Genomic DNA, 14,626 nt, shown 5'->3' on the forward strand with positions numbered 1-14,626 from the left:
TAAGACAGGCCCCCAAGATTACTCTGGAAGCAAAGCACTTAAGGATGCACGGATGCCTCTCTATATGAATCTCTTGTTTTTCTCCTGATGGAACATTAGGCTGTGTATTCACTTGGCCTCCCCATGTACGTTTGTAAAGAAAAAAAAACATTACTTTAATATATTAAATCTCCATTCATTGCTCTTTCCAAAGAAAATAATTGATTGTAGGTAAGCACTGACCCTGTAAGTCTCAATTGTACAGGATATAACAAGACAGCTATATTAAACAGTATCTCCCATTATCTCCTCAGAGTATTTTTTTTTTTTTTGGGTTAGAACTAGAGGCACACTTCATTTTTACAAACACTCATTTTCTCTTTCATTTCCCAGAACGGCCTGGCATCTCCCTTGAAACATTGGCACAGTTCAGTTAATATTGTCTTATAGTATTCTATCCTACCTTTCACCTTTCAGCCAGAGTTTTGGCCTCTGTGGACTCCCTTAATCTGTCTGTAGTGCAGACAGTGCATCAATCATGCTCCTCTAATAGTGACACAAAGGCGCATGGAACACAGTAAGTTGGTTTTTAAAGACACAATTCAGCTCCTCTCATAGCATGCAAGGATACAGTCTGTGAACCACACATGTACAGGGAAAATATGCATCAATTATGACTGAAAGCCCAAAGTACAACACAAAATATATTTTCCCTGTACATGTGTGGTTCACAGTTTTATGAATTAGAATAGATACCAAATCGTGACAGCTGTCATTAATATACTCATTTTACACTATGGGAGATCATAGGTAACCCAAATAAAAACAGGATTAAGCTGCTTAAAATTGAGAAAGAACTGCACAAATGCAGGATTTACAAACAGCTTTGCTATGGCCAAACAAATAGCATAATATTGAGAAGCAAGGCAGAATATGTTATATAGACAAGATCAGAAAGGGAGAGAGGAAGTGAGAGAAGGAGCGAATGCTAGCTAGCAAGTAGGATTGTCAAGGTTAGCTGTATTCTTCTCCCATGAATGTACCTTGTGCTGAAGATAAAATTATATTATATTTTTCACCAGGTCCATAGAAAACTAATATATATCATAACAATGGTTTATCCAGCTCAATATTGTATTCACTGACTAGGAGTAGTTCTCCTGAACATCAAATATGAAACTTTTTTTTGGAAAAGCTAGGGACTGAACAGGACAATTCTACATTGAAATTGTGCTCCACCACTGAGTTATATACAGTCATGTGTACAATATTTTGAGTTGTATAACAATACTAGTATATATACTTGGCACTGCTTGGGTGTTGGAAGAAGGGCTACTGCCCCCTGCTTTCATCCCTTCTTTGTCTTTCCATCACATCATAACTTTCTCACCTTTCCTTTCTCTTCCTCACTTCCACATTCCATTCCATTCTAGGCCACACCACACCTTTCTTTTCCTCCCTCCCTCCCTCCCTCCCTCCCTTCCTTTCTTCCTTTTTCTCCCTCCCATTTCTTCCTTCTCCAGGTCTGAGAGGGCCTACCTCACAATGTCTCCATGGCACCATGGCTCTCTTTGTGGCTCCTTTCTCCCTTTCCTCATACACATCACCTTTCTTTTCCACTGACATCAAAAAGGCCACTTCACCTAGCAACAGCCAATCCAGTTATAGCAGAGAGGGGCACTTCACCTAGCAGCAGCCTTTGTGGTCCAGACAGACAGAAAGACAGAGTTTGACTTTTGTATAGAGAGATTATTGTTTTAATGTCCCCATAACTCTCACCATCCTGAAAATCCACAGAGACAACAGAGCTGGAAGGACCAGCACAGCATCACCAGTGTAAAGCAGAGTAGATAGACTTTGAGGGCCTGGTAAGGGAGAAGCAGAGCAATGGCAGTAGTTGTTTCTCAGGGATAAGACTTTCATTGCATGCACATGAATGTATTACTGGTCCAAAACAGTGTTTGAGCAACAGCAAACTAAGACTGAATCAAGAAAAATATGGGAGTATTACTGACTGGTTTTTCATTGTCCTGAGTGAAAGAAAGAATATTTGAAAATACTCAGAAGACAATTGGTGAAAATTATGTTACTCAGATTTTGAAAAATTTTGATGAGGAGAATCCTTAATTCATGAGAATCTTCACCTTTTCAGACGTATCTTGCACAAAATTCACAAGTCTTTTTTTGCACATAAAATAGAATTTTTTTCAAATGTTACTTTCTGCACAGAAAATGCAGAAAGTCCACACTCATCTGTGGTAATGAATTGCTCTTTGTGTGTGTGTGCTGAGCTCAGGTTAAAGTGACTTCTAACTGCTTTGGCTGACATACCAGAGCTAAACTTGCAGAATGCATTGTTGCAATTGTTTGCACTCTGTTTACTTCCTGTTTACTATACATTTCTGGGATGCCCTGTATATGGGGTGACCTCTAAAATGGATTTATAACAGCAGTTGTAACAAAATGGGACTTCAAGAATGTTAACTAAGGCTGGACTATAGTTGGGCCATGTTACATTTCTAGTTTGGGTTAAAGTTCTCAAGATTCCTATATGTCTTGAAATCTCCTTACTGACAACATTAGTTTATATGTTTATTGTGAGCCACCAAGATAACTTTGCCAGAATGAGGCATAAAAATATAATAAAACAAACAACAAACAAATGCTGTGTGCCAGGTAGTACTTTGAAAGTTGTACTAGAAGACTGTGAAATTGGGGTTTTAGCCACAGAAACCACCAGGTGTCTGGAGAGCAAGTCACTTTCCTTCGGTCCCAGGAGAAGGCAAAGGCTTTTGAACAAATCTTGCCAAGAAAGCCCCATAGTTTTGCTAAGGGTTACCATAAATCAGAAATGACTCAAAGGTAACAAATAACATCAGGAGAAACAACATATAAGGATGTGAAATTTTATTGACTGATCTTAATTTTTTTTTTAAAAAAAAAAAATCCCAAGTCTATATCTAATTCTTCTCAGGCAGTCATCACATGTTCTTGCAACCCAGAATGAAACAAGGATGGGGAGAAAATGCGGGCATAATGCTGAATTTTTTTTGCAGTGAAACATAATTTCACAACGGTTGTTGTATGTCTTTCGGGCTGTGTGGCCATGTTCCAGAAGCATTCTCTCCTGACGTTTCGCCCACATCTATGGCAGGCATCCTCAGAGGTTGTGAGGATGCCTGCCATAGATGTGGGCGAAACGTCAGGAGAGAATGCTTCTGGAACATGGCCACACAGCCCGAAAGACATACAACAACCCTGTGATTCTGGCCATGAAAGCCTTCGACAACATAATTTCACAACCTTTAGTAAAATTGCCCTGTTACTATATTCCCTCTGAGCTACTTTGCTTTCCTTTGAAGCTGCTTTCTTTCTTTCTTTCTTTCTTTCTTTCTTTCTTTCTTTCTTTCTTTCTTTCTTTCTTTCTCTCTCTCTCTCTCTCTCTCTCTCTTTCTTTCTTCCTTCCTTCCTTCCTTCCTTCCTTCCTTCCTTCCTTCCTTCCTTCTTTCTTCTTCTTCTTCTTCTTCTTCTTTTAAAAAACGCCAAACTGTCAACATTTGCAAATATGAAGAGTTTACAAATTATAAAGAGTTTACAAATTTGTCAATATTATTATTTTATCATTAATATTAGGTAATATCTTCTCATTTTAAGAACTTCAAATTTCACATAAATGAAAACTACAGTCTATCCAAGCTAAACGGACTGGCAGAAGCTTGGATAAGCGAATATCTTGGATAATAGGGAGGGATTAAGGAAAAGCCTATTAAACATCAAATTAGGTTATGATTTTACAAATTAAGCACCAAAACATCATGTTATACAACAAATTTGACAGAAAAAGTAGTTCAATATGCAGTAATGTTATGTTGTAATTACTGTATTTATGAATTTAGCACCAAAATATCATGATATATTGAAAACATTGACTACAAAAATGGCTTGGATAATCCAGAAGCTTGGATACGCGAGACTTGGATAAGTGAGATTCTACTGTATATTTGTGGATATGCTCAAGTATTCATTGTGTGCCAAGTGGGTGTTCTCCAGAATTAATAATTCAGTTTTGTGAGATATACTGATTATCATAATTGCTTACTGTGAGGCAATACAGGAAGCAAATACTTTTATTTTAAAACCAATGTTTTTGTTGGAATAAAATGGATACCCCACCAGTCTGCACTATGTCTGATTACAAATGTTTAGATAGTGGCAAAACAAACGTGGAAAATGTGGCAGAATTGTTATTAAAATGAAGAAAGGCAGACTCCATCTCTGTTAGTGAATAAAGACAGACTGTATCTCAGTCAGTTTAAGCATTTTCCAGACGTGTGAAAATAACAGCCTAATCTGTGGCTTCACAATCTACACATGTGCCTAAACATCCTGTGCAGACAGCTTCCTTCAGTCAAATTCAACTTGCCACCTCACCCTTTGCATAACAAATTATGTACACTAGATTTTCTTTTCAATGTGCTTTGCTATGTTTTTATTGCATACATTTTTTTCCAGATCTTAAAAAAGGCAGTATTTCCAGAAAAAAAAAGAATGAATGGTAAGAGACAGTGCTTTAGACACTAGGACTATTAACACTCAATTGAGACTACTGTACAGTTAGGTAACCCTTATCCAAAATGCGTGGGACCAGAAATGTTTTGGATTTCAGATTTTTTTCTTCAAATTTTGAAATATGTCTATTTGGATAATCTTAGATTCAAAGCTAAATATGAAATGCATGTATGTTTCATATACACTATATAGAGTCTCACTTATCCAAGCTTCACTTATCCAAGGTTCTGTATTATCCAAGGCAGTAGTCATTGTTTTTGTAGAAAATGTTGCAATGTTTTGGTGCTAAATTCGTAAATACAGTAATTACTACATAACATTACTGTGTATTGAACTGCCTTTTCTGTCAATTTCTTGTAAAACATTATGTTTTGGTGCTTAATTTGTAAAATCATAATGTAATTTGATGTTTAATAGGCTTTTTTCTTAATCCTTCCTTATTATCTAAGATTTTCAGTTATCCAATGTTCTGCCGGCCCGTTTATCTTGGATAAGTGAGACTCTATTGTATGTATATATATGACTTGAATAAATATTTCTGCAATATTTTTAATAATTTTGCATATGAAACAAAGTTTGAACTATCCGAAAGCAAATCTCAGCCACCCATGTTGACAATTTTGGATTTTGGAATATTTCGGACTTCACATTTCTGAATAAGGGATGCTTAACTAGCCCTTTCCCAGAATTTTGCAACAAAAGTAAGAGGGAATAATAAAATAATTGCAGCTACAACATTTATAAATGATACAGATAGGTGATCAAAACATTTAGCAAAGGAGCCTAACACATGAGAAAATGTTCCATCACAAGCAAGTCACCTGGTTGATAATATGCAGTTCTTTTTACTTCAAAACATTTCTGTAATGAAACATCTTATGCTTCCTTTGTTTAAACTGAGATGTGAGACTATGGGACTCCTGTCATATTATTTATTGGTGCTCAATGTTCATGCAACTGTCCATTCTATATGCTCTTGCAAGGTGTCACCTTGGGCCTTTTGATGTTTGCAAAGCCCCTATGTTGTTGTTAATGTTGTTGTTATTCATTCCCAGCTTAGGACTCAGCACTGTTTACAAAGGATACAAAAGTTGATAAAACCCCACAAAAATGCAAAACACCCACACATCCATATGGATACCAGCACAACAAACCCAGCACATTAAATAGATGGGGCAGACCTTCTTCAATCAGTTCTCAAAAGCCTATCAAAACAGAACAGTCTTCACTTGTCTTTGGAAGCAGAATAGGGAAGGTGCCCCAATCTAATTCTCTGGGAAAGGGATTTCCAGAACCTTAGGGCAACTACAGAGAAAGTCCTTTCTCCACCAGATGCCTATGTGGATGGTAGGACAGAGACAAGGGTCTCCCCAGAAGATTTTATAAAAAGGGCAGGTTTGTCACAGAAATAACCAGGACCTGAACTGCATAGGACTGATAAGTAAAACCAGCCCTTTGAATAGTGTTCAGGAATTTTTGCAAGACTGATATCTATGGTTTCATTTATCTGTGTCCATTCTAACACATCATCTCTATGCATTTTCTAATCCTTCAATACAACTTTGTGATTTCCCTCAGCTACAAGTACTTAATTTCAAATAGGGTTTGCTATTCTCCATCATTTCATGTATCTATGTGAAGTCTGGGAACATATTCTTCATGAATATGATGGTCGTACTATATTTCACACCAGTTTAATTACTAAAAAAAACAAAGTGCAAAGTAATTCTGGCCAATTAGCCACATTTATTCATTCAGGATTTTATGTTAGATTTTATGCTATGGTAGGAATATTTTTCTAACACTATGTTAAAGCAACATTTTAATAAAATCTACACTGGCTGAGATCCAAAGAGCTATACACAAGTCTTTTGGGTGTCCTGTGCAACTACTGAACATTTTAAATAGGAGAGTTGCCTATTAATATCAGAAGTTATTTTGAAGCTCCTTCCTATTTCTAAAGAGAACATGGAGCTCTTGTTTGATAAACATAAGTTCATCTATTAAAAAAAAAAACCAAGGGAAATTGATTGAGAATTATGTCCCTGTGATCTGGAAATGATGAAAATCGCCAAGTCCAAACATTCATTCACTTATTCAGTTTCAATTAAAACTCCCACTCTGGGCTGGGTAGAAGATTTCTACATACATGGACAACAGGCAAGTTATTGTGGTGACTACTGGTATAGCCTCAGTGGCATTTATGGCTTTGGAAGCTGCACATATATACAGTAGAGTCTCACTTATTCAACATAAACTGGCCGGCAGAATGTTGGATAAGCGAATATGTTGGATAATAAGGAGGCATTAAGGAAAAGCCTATTAAACATCAAATTAGGTTATGATTTTACAAATGAAGCACCAAAACATCATGTTAGACAACAAATTTGGCAGAAAAAGTAGTTCAATACGCAGTAATGCTATGTAGTAATTACTGTATTTATGAATTCAGCACCAAAATATCACGACATATTGAAAACATTGACTACAAAAAGGCGTTGGATAATCCAGAACGTTGGATAAACGAGTGTTGGATAAGTGAGACTCTACTGTAGCTTTATCTCTGAAACAATAGGAAGATGCTTGGCTGCCTTAAAATAGTAGTAACTCCCCAAACAGGCTAAATTGTGAGGATGAAGTGATAAGAGCTCTGATAAGATTGATAAAACAACACACTAATTCTTGTAGCTGGAAACTGTCATAAAACTGCAATCCTATACACCTGGGAGTACATTAAACTGAACTCAATTGGGATTTAATCCTGAATAGAAATGTATAGGATTATGCTGGAAGAGACAGAACCTGCTTTACTTCGAGGATGAACAGAGATTGGCTTTACCTGAAATCTACTGTGATATCATTTTCATATCATTTTAATTCTCTTGCTGCCATCTTAAGGAATTCTGGGCTTTCATGTGATACTCACTAGTTTCAAAACCCTATCTTGAAATTACCTTCATATAAAATATAAGTCCTTGAAGCTTCGTGGGAAGTGAAGCAAATAAATAGAATATAATCACTTTCTAATCTAGAAAGTATTACAGTGTCGCTGAAGAACTGATTGCATAGCTTTCTCAAAAATGACTGATGTGTGATGTGCTAATAATTAAAACAAAGATATAAATTCCCAAAATTAATCCAGTTAGAGCTGCAACATTTTTTTCAGCAATTTAAATCCATGAACACTGACAAGGCTTTTTTTGTACCTTTACCTAAGATGTTTATGCAGTGCCAAACAATACTGGCTCTGGTAAATCAACACTAACTCATTAAAGAACTCTTAGGTGACATATGGAATTAAAACTCTCAAAATTATGATTTCATTTTAAAGACATTTTTCATTTATTTTATCTACAAGAAGCTCATAGGAAAAGAGGACCGAATCAGCTGTTGAGGCCATACTGACCGCAATTAGAGTTTGTCATTATAACCACCTCTCCACATTTACAGGTTAAGTATCCATGGATTTTAGTATTTGTACATTTCTGTATTTGGCATCACCTCACCTTGACTGCTACCCTAAACTGGATGGGGGAGAAAATTCTCTCTATGCATTTGTGGATTCTCTACCATGGTTTTATGGTCAACGTCTGGTAGAAGATGATCATAAAATTTCATTGACAAAACTACAAATGCCTTGAGAGGTGTTCTAATTTATTCATGGTTTTTCCCCCTGCACAGGGGTCCTGTATTCCTAACTCCAGTGAATGTAGATGGTCAACTGTCATTAATAAACTGAATATCTTATTTGATTTAATATCTGATTCTGCTCCTTCAAGGTCATAAAGGATAGGAAGTCAAATTGCTCTATCTATCATAATTTATACGTTGGTCTTAACCTTTCAAACAACTGTCTTGGAAAAAAAATTAATCCTCTTATTTTTAAACGATCTTTCACACAACATTTTTTTTGCAGAGATTTAATCTGGTAATCTTAAATAAAATGCCATCCTATTGCTATCACAGTTATTCCATTAGAATCATTTATACACCACTAGTATTCCTGCATAGTAATGTATGAGACCTGTTCCTAACAGGTGATCAAGATAAAAAGACTTTTCACTGAACTCTAGGGCATGATTGGTCTACTTCAGAAAAAAAGGAAAGTAAGTCCCTTTAAATCATGTTTATGCATATGTATATGTAATTAGGAAATGCTCTTTTTATTAAAAAAAACCCCACAGTGCTTCTTTTTCATGTTAGGAAGTTATGTTGTTTTCTTCCTTAGATATCCAACAGACTTGAGCCCAGGTCAATTTTTAGCCATTCCTTCACCAATCCGGCTTCTCAGTTTTGTTCAAGTGCCTGAAATGGCAAGGGCCCAGCTGTCACGGATTCCCATGCAAAAAGGAACCACGTGGCAGCCAATCACAGTTCCTCCTCCCCTATTTGCCATCACAGTTTAATCTTGTTGATTTTCCTTTATTTTCCTGATTTTTTTTATTTAGTGGGACTGACTGGGAGTTTGGGACCTGAAGGATGGTGGGTGGGGTGCACGTGCATTTGGGGGCTTGGAAAGTCACCCATTTACTTTAGCTTCTTTTTCTCCTTCCCTTCCTCTCCTTCAGAAAATACTTCTAAAAGATAGTAATAATTAATAATAATAATCCCATAAAACAAAAAGAGAAGCCTACCTCTCCTTTAGAGAAGAAAGTAGAGACAGCTGTAAGGAAGCATTAAACCAAAGTAGAAAGGAGATTGCAGGCAGTAGAGAAAACGGGGGATTTTTAAGGTAGTCCAGGGAAGATACAGCTCCACTGAGCTCCAGGTCATCACTCTTCCTTCCCTGGGCCTTTTTAAAATGCCTTGGAAAGCTACGTCGCGCACTGCTCATGTGGAAGAGAAAGTGCATGTGTCTGCATAAAGTAGAAACAGCTTTAAGAAGCATTAAAAACAGTCTCTTCAACAAACAGAAGGAAAAGGATCCAGAAAGAGTGGCATCTTAACTCTGATGCTTTTTAAAATCTAGGTCTTAATGCAGGATATGGAAGGGGAGCTTGTGTTAAGCGCCCCCCCCCCCCCATAATGGGCTGGATAGGATGCTTCCTTAACCCCATTGCTGAAGCCCAGGCTCCCTTAAAGAGAGGAAAGGAAAGGCTCCCAGGGGAAAGGGGAGCCTCCTAAATTCCCCATTGCTCCCAATGCCGAATGAAAATGCCCATTTGGCAATGCACCCATTTTTGGAGGTGTGCAAAAATGGATATAGAGGGTTTCTGGTATCCGGCAAACAGAAACAGATAGTGAATCACACAAAATGCACAAGCCTAATATCCAATATTCATTTTATCACTGTCAAATGGGTTTCACTGATCATTTTCTTTTATAGTGAAACACTTGAATTTCTATTTATTGTGGGAGTGGGCCAATTTAATGTAGTTTTTTTATGTGAGTGAATTAATAACTAATTCCGATTTATATCTTGTGCATTTATATCACAGTATAACTGTGCCTGATTTGTAAATTTCCATCTGGCTGCCATGATAGAGTAAGCAAATGACATTTCAAATGCTGCATACAATACTGTATAGTGAAAAGGTTTTGTTTTCGTGCAGCCCCATCCTGTATTTTCAATAAGTGTTGGCTCCTCTTTCAGTCTTCCCATACTGCTCTTTTTTCACTTTCTGGCTTCTGCTTTTTAAATCTGATCTTCTCTCATCTATATTTTTTCTTTTATTTTCCTTCCTTTGCTTCCATTTTACTCCTTTTATCTACAGTTTACATCTGCCCATACTCTTCTTTGCTGGTTTTTCTCTTGTCCCTTCTGTCTTTCTATCCCTCTGCCCACCTAATCTGAACTATAAAGGGCTCCTTCTCCCAGTCAGTAAACACAACAGGGATGATTGAGGCTACACAAAAATAAAGGGGGAGAAGGGAATGGGATATGCAGGAGGCGGCTATGCAGGCCGACTCAGAAGAATCACAGAGTTCAGTGGGAAACACATAAGACTGCATTCTTAAAGACAGATCATGTTGGGCAGGGGGCGGGGCAGATGAATACAGAAATTGGTAAATGAATGATACTGGCTCTTGCTCTATGTGTGTATTTGTGTGTCTTGAGGCTTTGCCTTCAATGGTTACATATGTCTGGGTCTAGTACTTTGGTGAGGAAGTGTGTACATTTTTGTTGAGTATGTGTGTGTGGATGATACACCCACTGGGAAAAAAGACAGTGAAAAAGTTGAGCTGTGAGTACTGTAGAAGCAGCAAAAGGTTGGTTCCCATGCTAAGGAGGAAGTAGTAGTTTTGATGAGAAAGGCATTGCAAGAAAACATACTTTGTACTAACACATTATTTGGTGTCATGGGACCAATTCCAAGAGCTGAGTTTGCAAGCTCTTGAATCGGAGCCATAACAAATTACACTCCTCTACATCTCGCACGGAACATCTGGCAGAGAAGCCTGGGAAACTCAGGAGAGTAACCAAAACAATTTTAATGAGTAACTGTTTTGTGGTGATGATAATTACGTGTGATGTGATGTTGAAACAAAGGTGATAAAGGTGATTGTATGTAAACATTATGCCATTCTCGACTTTGTTCATGTCGAGTGTTCTTCAATAAAGATCCTGTTTGATAACAGCCACCAGTGGTCTGTCTTCATGCCGGTCGTTTGAAGTGAGCGCGACATAAAGCGAGAATCCCTGATTCTCACCCTCCTGCGGAGCTGCAGTGAAGTGACGATGAGCGGAGGGGGCGATCGGAGCCCGAAGGGGGCAGAGGGCCCATCACCGGATGTTCATCTGGAGGAAGGGGAAACTCCACGGGCCATCGCTTCCTCTACCGGCTACCCTAAACCTAATGGAGTGACCCACAGAATCCCTGGAGGAGGGAGAGGAATTTCGGCAGTTACGGAGACCAGTTGGGGATCCGGTGGGAATATGCCAGAAACCGTGGCACTACGGTGTCCTGCTCACTTCAAAGGATCAGTCTGAACGCAGATCAGAGATGGCTGCTCTCAAATCCAATCTTTATTGAAGAACACATGACTTTGGAAAAGTCAGGAATGACCCAATGTTTACATACAACTATTTTTATAACTTTTGATGCTACGTAACACCACACGTAAATATCATCATCAAGTCCCACCCCCAATATCACATTACTACCATTTTCACACACTAGACCAATTATAATTGTTTATACTTTCGGCCCCAAGTTCCCAGGCATATTCTATCTTCTTCTGCCAGGTGCTCCTGGGATTGTTTATGTTATGACTCCCAGTTACAGGGCTGAATTACCAAAGCCCTGTAACTGGGTTCCATGACATGGTGCCCTCCTTTTCTTCGTCCTCCTCTTCGGTTCTTCTTTTATCACAAGCCTGAAACAAAACAATATTTCTATGTGTCCATTTTGTCCAAAGTACCCATATATTTTTTCAGTAAGCTACGATGGAATACAGGGTGTATTTTCCCTAAACTTTTTGGCAATGCCAACTGGAAGGTCACCTCGTTGATAACACCCTGTATTCTAAATGGTCCAATATATTTAGGGCCCAATTTTTTCGAAGGTAGCCCCAGTTTGATGTTTTGGGTACTTAGCCACACTAAATCTCCTTTCTCCAATTTATCACCTTCCACCCTCTTTCTGTCTGCGAATACTTTATACTTTTTATGTGCTTCTTTTAAGGATGCAGTCACTTGACTCCAGCATTCCATCATTTGCGCTTTCCATTTCCCTGCCTCTGTTCCCTCATTCTCTGTCCATCTCGGCAGCTGGGGCAGAGGCTGTATTTCATACCCGTAAACTACTTCAAAGGGGGTTTTATTTGTTGCTGAATGTATAGTCGAATTAAAAGCTAGTTCTGCAAAAGCCAACCACCGAGACCAGTCATTTTGTCTCATGTTAGAGTACATTCGAAGGAACTGCCCAAGTGTCTGCTGAGTACGTTCTACCGCCCCATTTGTCATGGGGTGAAAAGCAGAACTTAAACTCCTTTCTGCTCCTAGCATTTCCAGGAATTTTTCCCAAAATTTTGCTGTGAATTGTACTCCTCTGTCACTGACCACTCTACTGGGACATCCATGCAGTTTGTAAATGTGGTTTATGTACAATTCAGCTAGTTTCTCGGCTGATGGTAGTTTCGTCAGTGCTATAAAGTGGGCCTGTTTAGAAAACAGGTCCAATACTGTCCAAATATAACGATGTCCTTTGCTAACCGGTAGTTCCCCCACAAAGTCCATAGCTACACATTCCCAAGGTCTGGTAGGTTCTGCTACTGTTTGTAATAATCCCATTGGCTTCCCTCCTCTCGATTTATTTCTGGCACAATCATCACATTGAACAACATAATTTTTTATGTCCTTCCTCATCCCTGGCCACCAGCAATGTTTTGCTATTGCTTTTGTTGTTTTTGTAATTCCTGTATGACCAACGCTCTGGTTGTTGTGAAAACGATGCAAAATCTTGATCCTTAATGTTGCTGGGATATACAGTTTCTTGTTCACAAACCAAAATCCCCCCTTCTGCTCCCCCTGTTCTGCATTGGATGCGATCCACTGGTCTCCTTCATAAGACTGTTTCAGCTCGTTTCCCCAATTATCTTTTCCGTCGAGTTCAACCATAGCAGTGTTCTCCTTTTGGGTTTGTGCTCTTGTTCTGACAGCTAAACCCCATTGTTTGTCAGAGAATATTGTTCCCTCTTTTGCTGTGGGTATTCCTTCGTGTTGAGGCATGCGTGAAAGAGCATCTGCCAAGACATTCTGCTTCCCCTGAAAAAACTTTAATTGGAAATCGAACCTGCTGAAGTATTGTGCCCATCTAATCTGTTTGGGGGACAATTTTCGAGGGGACTTTAAATACTGGAGGTTCTTATGGTCAGACCAAATTTCAAATGGGATTCCGCTTCCTTCGAGAAAGTGTCGCCAGCATTCTAAGGCTTTTAATATGGCTAGTGCCTCTTTTTCCCATATCGGCCAACATTTTTCAGTTTCGCTGAACTTCCGGGACAAATATCCACAGGGTTTTAAGTTCCCATTTTGATCCTTTTGCAATAGTACTGCCCCATACGCACAGTCTGAGGCATCGCAATGGATTATGAAAGGGCTCCTGATATCGGGGTGTTTTAGAATGGGTCCTTCTGTGAAGCATTCTTTTAGGGTTTCAAATGCCTTTTGGCATTCTGGCGTCCAACTTAGTTTGGCGCCAGGAGCTTTTACTTTTGCTGTCTCTCCTTTCCCTTTTGTTTTTAAAAGTTCAGTAAGGGGTGCAGTTATTTGCGCGAAGCCTTTTATGAAGTGTCAGGCTTACTTCAAAGGACCAGTCTGAACGCAGATCAAAGACAGCTGCTCTCAAACACAATCTTTATTGAAGAATACATGACTTTGGAAAAGTCGAGAATGACCTAATGTTTACATACATCTAATTTTATCACTTCTGATGCAACGTAATATCACACGCAAATATCATCATCAAACCCCACCTTCTGGATCACATTTCCACCAAGGTTTCTATCCCCCCCACACTACAGCAATTATAATTGTTTATACTTTCACCCCTGAGTTCCCAGGCTCATTTTATCTTCTCCCGCCAGGTGCTCGCATGTTTATGTTATGAAGTCAGATTCAGGGCTTGGAAATTCAGCCCTGGGATCTGGCTGCATGACATGGCGCCCCCGTTTTCTTCGTCCTCCTCTTCGGTTCTTCTTTCACCATAGTCCTGAAACAAATCAAACAATAACTCTATGGGTCCATTTTGTCTAAAGTCCCCATATATTTTTTCAGCAAGCTGCGATGGAAGACTGGGTGTATTTTCCCTAAACTCTTTGGCAATGCCAATTGGAAAGTCACTTCATTGATAACACCCTGTATTCTGAATGGTCCAATATATTTGGGGCCCAGTTTTCTTGAAGGTAACCCCAATTTGATGTTTTGGGTACTTAACCACACTAGATCTCCTTTATCTAATTTATCGCCTTCCACCCTCTTTCTGTCTGCGAACGTTTTATACTTTTTGTGTGCTTCTTTTAACGAAGCAGTCACTTGATTCCAACATTCCATCATTTGCGTTTTCCATTTCCCTGCCTCTGTTCCTTCATTTTCTGTCCACCTCGGCAATTGGGGTAAAGGTTGTATTTCATACCC

General features: G+C 38.7%; 1 protein-coding gene and 1 long non-coding RNA gene across 11 annotated transcripts in view; both read right to left on the minus strand.

Moving 5' to 3' along the window:
• Window positions 1–14,626, minus strand: part of ctnnd2 (catenin delta 2) — a 932,891-nt gene that overhangs the window by 465,721 nt on the left and 452,544 nt on the right. The gene's annotated exons all lie outside the window — the stretch shown is intronic.
• On the minus strand, window positions 2,917–11,444 carry LOC134298622 (uncharacterized). The gene is made up of 2 exons (XR_010005721.1): window positions 3,267–11,444; window positions 2,917–3,075 (listed from the first exon to the last, which is right to left on the minus strand). It is a non-coding gene; the product is annotated as an uncharacterized LOC134298622 (long non-coding RNA).

The sequence above is a fragment of the Anolis carolinensis genome, chromosome 4, assembly GCF_035594765.1.
Source record: "Anolis carolinensis isolate JA03-04 chromosome 4, rAnoCar3.1.pri, whole genome shotgun sequence".
NCBI classification, from domain to species: domain Eukaryota; kingdom Metazoa; phylum Chordata; class Lepidosauria; order Squamata; family Dactyloidae; genus Anolis; species Anolis carolinensis.